Below are 6,323 nucleotides of genomic sequence, written 5' to 3' on the forward strand. Positions count from 1 at the left end.
GAGGAGGGTGGAGAGAGGTGGGGGTGGGTCTGTTCAACCAAGGAACAAGTGACAGGACAAGAGGAAATGGGCTCCAGTTGTGGCCAGGGCAGTTGAGATGGGATGTGAGGAAGAATTTCTTTGCTGAAAGGGTTCTGAGGCATTGGAAGGGGTTGCCCAGGGCAGTGGTGGAGTCCCCATCCCTGTAGATGTCCAAAAAATGTGTAGACGTGGCACTTCTTCGGGTTTCAGTGTGAAACCCCAAAAGGAGTCGCTGGAGCTGCTGGTAGATGTTGGGAATGTTTCCAAGTCAGCTTTCACCAGGACTCTTGGCCTCATGCTGCTCAGAGGTCACTTGGTCTTTCCTATCCCTCTTCTCTCCTGGTGCTGTGCACATCCAGCCTTGGTGTTGTGCTGAAGCTGTGCTCACCCTCTGCCACTACACCAGCATCCCACCGGCTGAAAACCATCCCACAGTGTGCTGAGACTTCTTCAGCCATGTCTGGATGCGTGTTGCTACGCTGAGGAAACACCATCACAAGAAGCACTCCAAGGTCTGCTATATACGTATGACATAAACATATGATATATAACTACTGATGATACAAGGGCTGGAGCAGCTCTGCTGTGAGGACAGGCTGAGAGAGTTGGGGCTGTTCAGCCTGGAGAAGAGAAGGCTCCAGGGAGATCTTCTAGCGGCCTCCCAGTACCTGAAGGGGCTACAAGAAAGCTGGGGAGGGACTTTTCATAAGGGCAGTTAATGACAAAACAAGGGGAAATGGGTTTAAGCTGAAAGAGGGGAGGTTTAGATGAGATATTAGGAAGAAGTTCTTCACTGTGAGGGTGGTCAGACACTGGAACAGGTTGCCCAAGGAAGTTGTGGCTGCCCCCTCCCTGGAAGTGTTGAAGGCCAGGCTGGATGAGGCTTTGAGCAACCTGGTCTAGTGGAAGGTGTCCCTACTGCTGGCAGGGGGGTTGGAACTGGATGAGCTTTAAGGTCCCTTCCAACCCAAACCAGTCTGGGATTCTATGATTCTACTGCTTCGTGTACTGTTGGCTGCTTAACTCTACCCAGCTACTCCCACCCTCCCACATAACTTTGTATCTCTGGCTTCTCATCAGTTTTGGGGGTTTTTTTTAAAGCTTAAATTCTGGTGCCTCTGCAATGACTGGCTGGACTCTAGCAGAACCAACATCTAACCCTACGCGTGAGTGAGGCTGACTTTTACATTCTCAGTCAGTCCTACCTCAGCGTTCAGTGCTGAGCCTTCATTTCCATATTTCTCCCTTCCAAAAAAACCCCTATGAATTGAATTACCATAATCACACGCAGCTCCATACGTGCAAGTTCAGCTCTAGCTCTCAGAGCACGGGCAGACGCTCACGCAGAGACAGGAACAGATGTTTCCCTCTGAACGCCTCATGGAATTTTGACACTGAATTTTGGTAGAGAGAAGCTCCAGGCATTGGGGTTGACATTCTGGTTTTTACCTTTTGGTGGCATTTGCAGAAGGCGGCAGTTCAGCTTTGTACGGGCAGGCAGGAACACGGGTACTGAGAGGGGCTGGATTTGCAGAGAAATTCTCCAGACCTTCTCATTAAGGCTTTTTTTGATCTCCAGGATTCATACATACTTCATATTATCAGCTGCTAAAACATCAGCCTCTGTTCTTTCCATTTCACACTTGGTAGAAATTTTATTTTAGCTGACCTTCCTGTCCATTTAATTGTGTTAAGTCCACAATGCTCATTTAATTTTCCTCCCTAATTCACAGCACACACATGACAGAGTTGTTACTCATTTGTAGCAGGTGACCTAACACCCCCTGGGATTTCAACCCAAGTTTTGAGGGATGTTTTGCTTCTGGCTGCAGAGTTTCTGCAGACGTAGCCCATGGAGTCAGTGATGGAAAACGTGTCTCCACCACCAATCCAACACTACTCATGGCCACGGTTTACCACGTGAACATTACAACATGTTTTGGGACCTCATCAACCACAGGCAACGCCCCATCACCTCTGCAGACTATTTCAGCTGCAGCTGGTGAGCTGCTCATTGATATAATTCTTTTAGTTGTTTGACTGTTATCCACCATCTCTCTCAAAATGCCACTTAGGGAGCAAACAAAACCCCTCATATTCTCCAATCTTTTTGGCACTTATGGTAAATATCTAGAAAAATAATGTATTGTGGGTAAAGATTAATTAAAAAACCCAAAACTTCTTTTAAGAAGACTATTTCCTCAGGCACAGGAGGTCCCCAGAGAAAGGAAATCCCATGTTCAGCTGCACATTAATTCCTGCCAATCCCATCAGCTGTCAGCAGTTTGAAATGCATAGGAGCTGTCTTTCTCTCTTTGACAGATAAAACTGTGTATTTCCTCTAAACAGGCAATCTCCTGATCTAGAAGATAAATCAGTACAAGAGCCCTGGAGAACACCCGCAAGCATCTAAGAGCATGGTCCAAACAGCAAGGAGACATGGTCAACCACATCTCAATGTGGCAGCTGGTGAACGAATGGTATTACTGTCCTGAAACAAATCTCAAAAATCAAAATGAACCTCAATTCATAATGAGATACAGCCATCAGATGATCTGGTACAGAGAGAAGATAGAGCTTTGGACAATCCATTTCACTGGAGAATCTGTGTTTAATATTACAGAAGGTGATGATGTCCAGGAAAAGCATCTAAATATTTATAGAGTGAATGCATTTATTCAAAGGAGACATAGCTATATTATGGACATTTAGAAATTTTATGTTTAAATGTAAGTAAAATCTTACTCCTGTGAAATACTGGTATAGAAATACTCTTCTCAGGAACCTACAAATTCCTCCTCACTTCTACTCTTTATCTAACTTTTTGCTTTCATGCAATATTTTTTTTGGTTTTTTAGAGTAGCATAACTAATTTGTTGCTTGGGACAAATGAGATCCACTGGCTGTAGCACTCCAACTCCTAAAACCAGAAGCGTCCACAAAAATGGCAGAAATTCAGAGTCATCCAAGTAAAATGTTCCCTCTTACTCTGCAACCCAACACTACAATTTGGGAGTAAAAATGACTTTATTCCAATTGGGGAAGCAAATATTTAATATCAGGTATTAAATAAGATACACCACTTCAAAACATGAAGTGTAAAGAATATACTGGCGAGCAAACATCAGCTCAAGGTCTAAGCAAAGGCTGAGATCCAGACTTGATCCAAATAGCCCATTTAATTCCTCAAGTCTCAGTTTCCCACCTGTGTGGTGGCACAATTATTCACTACGATCTCACAAAGAAGCTGGGATTCTCATTTAAGGGATGTGTGAAACATATGAAAGCTGTTTATCAACACAACAAGGTATGTAACGAACTATTCACCCTCTTCTTCAAAACATCTCCAGCCCCATCACTTCACCCAGCGTAGGTCCCGAGGTAGGGTTATCTGTACGGAGAGCCACACTGGTCGTGACCTCTGGGGCCAGGAGCTGTTTGGAAGAGATTCGGCAAGAAGGGTAACCCAGATACTACTGGCATTGAGATTCCAGTTGTCTCCCATAGAATTGAAATGAAAAATCAAGTCACTAAGGGCATAAAACCTCACTTGGCTCTTCTCCTTTACCCAGCAGTCCATGTATGTGTATATCCAGAATGTTTGCCTTGAGTTCCTTTGCCATTCATCCTGGCCTGGTGATGTTTCCAGAAAACAAAGGTTTCTTTCCAGTATCTTACCTTTCTGTTCTTCTTTTCACTTGTATCTAACCAACGAGCAGTAAGGAGCACCTTGGACCACAGTCCCTCCAAGTACTGGAGAACATGGAGCACTGCAACAGACAGTGTCCAACTGTCCTGCCCATAGAGCCGCGAAACCTGCGTGTCCAAGCCCTGAGTGAAAACGTGTGTTTACTTTATTGTGTCTTACCTTTTCAATTTTTTCATCAAGCATTCTGAAGAATTCTTGTTGGCTTTCAGAGATGTGCATGCTGAAAGGCAAAGGGAGAGTATCAGTACCACCAGGATTTCTTCCAGTTTAAAATACTGACGCTGCAGCCCGGGGTTGTTGAGGGACTCAGCCGTAAACTTTCACCACTGTGAAAAATAAATCACTTACACTTTTGTCTACAATTAAAATGTTTTAATATTTTTTTTCTTCTTTTTTTTTTTTGTTTGCCCACAGAAAAACTCTTTTCACCACTGTGAAAAATAAATCACACTTTTGTCTACAATTAAAATGTTTTAATCTTTTCTTTCTTCTTTTTTTTTTTTTTTGTTTGCCCACAGAAAAACTATTGCATTTATTTCCATGTATGTGTGGTAACTAGAACCCATGTGCCTCCAGAGGAGACTCTTCTCTTTTCCAGGTAGGTTGCAGAAACTTAATAGCCCTCTACGTTTCCTTGGGCCAGTGAGAACCCGCTTTGCGTTGAGACAGAAGGTCTTCCAAGACTGCCAACCTCACCACCACAAAATGAGATGCCTTCAACGTGAGGTGAAAGCCTCACACTGGAAGATCTGCCTGTCCTGCTACAGCTGGACTCTGCGCTCAGCACCCAGATCTACAAGCCCAGGCTGGTCCTTCTTCTCCAGATGGGTGGTCCTTACTGCTCCCTGAGGTTATTCACCTCAATTAATTCCACAGCATGAAGAAGCTCAGGGATACTGATATGATTTTGCATTAGTCAAGAGGGCTGGAAAATGCTCTTATTTGTTGTCTGTGAAATGCTGATGGTGACACAAGACCACAGGCTGATGGTGACACAAGACCACAGGCTCCTCCCCAAGGGGGACCTGCCAGCTAGAAATACAGGTGGGTCAGATGCAAAGGAATGGATGAGGAGACAAAGATGAGGATGCATGGCAGATGGTATTTGGGGTGTATCTGCTTTATTTGTGTTAGGGGATGGTGAGAGCCTCCTTCCTGAAATAATGATATCCCTCGGGGAAGATGAAGCTGGAACATCCTCTGGAACCACCACAGGGAGGAGCACCTGGGCCCATGAGGGGGCTGGAGAAAAGCACCAGGGATAAAAAAAGATGCAAAAAAAGGAAGGATGGGAGACTGGTGCCAGGGTTAAAAGTGATGCCAAACGGTCAGAAGGAGACACAGCTCTTGGAGATTTTCTCCGACACTAAAAGCTGGCTCGGCTTGCTGACTTCCCACCCCAGACTCCTCTTCCTCAGCATGATCCTTTCAGCTGTAAGGAGTTCACAACACACTGCACTTTCCTTCACAGCTCAGCATTCACACTGCACTCGCTATTGGGATGAACATACACAATGATCTGCTTATGCTGGCCATAAATGAAGGCTCAGTGGAGAAAAGGTCTCAGAAGTGGCGTTAAAACCTAAAGCTGGTAATTCAGGAGAAGGAACAATTCACCTTTCAGTGGCTGTGGGAGTTTTTGCCCCCAGCTGCCTGATTGTCCTCCAGGTTCTCACCTCCACCTGAGATGGGGGAAAAAAATGCTTCTTTGGGGCAGCCAAGCCTGTCACCTGCATGTGCAGGTGTATTGGAAAGGCTTTGAGGCAGTAGGTGTCCTGGAAAGGTTTTGTGGGTAGATAAGCACTAGAAATATATTCTTGTCTTTGCAACATCATAGATCTGGTTTCTAATAAAACGAGGTGATACTGTAGTGACTCACTCTAACCATAATTTATAAGGAAATTAAAGGAAGAGGGGAAAAAAAAAAGGAGTATTGTGTTGTCATATATGTGGAAAGTCCCACAAGAGATCCTACAGCCCTTGCAGGCCATGAGCTTCAGAAAAGTTTGGCTGGGCGGTGAAGTTGCCATATGATTTAAAGATGCAACACACACACAAATGCTGGCACAGCGTGTGTTTTGAGGAGCTGTGTAAAACTGTAAAATCCATTGCAGGCTGGGGCACTGATGGAGTTAATGAACAACTGGAAGAGTCAGACAACCATCAAGTTCTTGAATATCCCTCCAGAAGAAAAAGCTCTCCCCAGATGTGATTGTGGATATCATTTACCTTGTAAGAAGCACAACAGAAGGCTTGAGAACACATTTTCAGATGTTTCATGGCAGGCCAATGAAACTGAATTTGCCAAAACATGGGATCTTTATTCCCAGTATCAGTAGAGACTGGGTGATGAATGGATTGACAGCAGCCCTGAGGAGAAGGACTTGGTGATACTGGTGGGTGACAAACTGGACATGAGCTGGCAATGTGCACTCACAGCCCAGAGGCCAATAACCGTGTCCTGGGCTGCACCCAGAGCAGCGTGGGCAGCAGGTGGAGGGAGGGGATTCTGCCCCTCTGCTCCCCTCTCCTGAGACACCACCTGCAGTGCTGCCTCCAGTGCTGGGGCCACCAACAGCAGAAGGTCATGGAC

The 6,323-nt window shown here is 45.2% G+C and overlaps 1 non-coding gene across 1 annotated transcript in view; it reads right to left on the reverse strand.

The window, feature by feature from the left end:
• Positions 1 to 6,323, reverse strand: part of LOC104523414 (uncharacterized) — a 14,142-nt gene that overhangs the window by 7,269 nt on the left and 550 nt on the right. Inside the window, exon 2 of the transcript XR_003766176.1 lies at positions 3,890 to 3,950. This is a non-coding gene — a transcript (uncharacterized LOC104523414). The remainder of the gene's footprint in view (positions 1 to 3,889; positions 3,951 to 6,323) is intronic.

The sequence above is a fragment of the Antrostomus carolinensis genome, unplaced genomic scaffold (genome assembly GCF_000700745.2).
Source record: "Antrostomus carolinensis isolate BGI_N321 unplaced genomic scaffold, ASM70074v2 scaffold19444, whole genome shotgun sequence".
NCBI classification, from domain to species: Eukaryota; Metazoa; Chordata; class Aves; order Caprimulgiformes; family Caprimulgidae; genus Antrostomus; species Antrostomus carolinensis.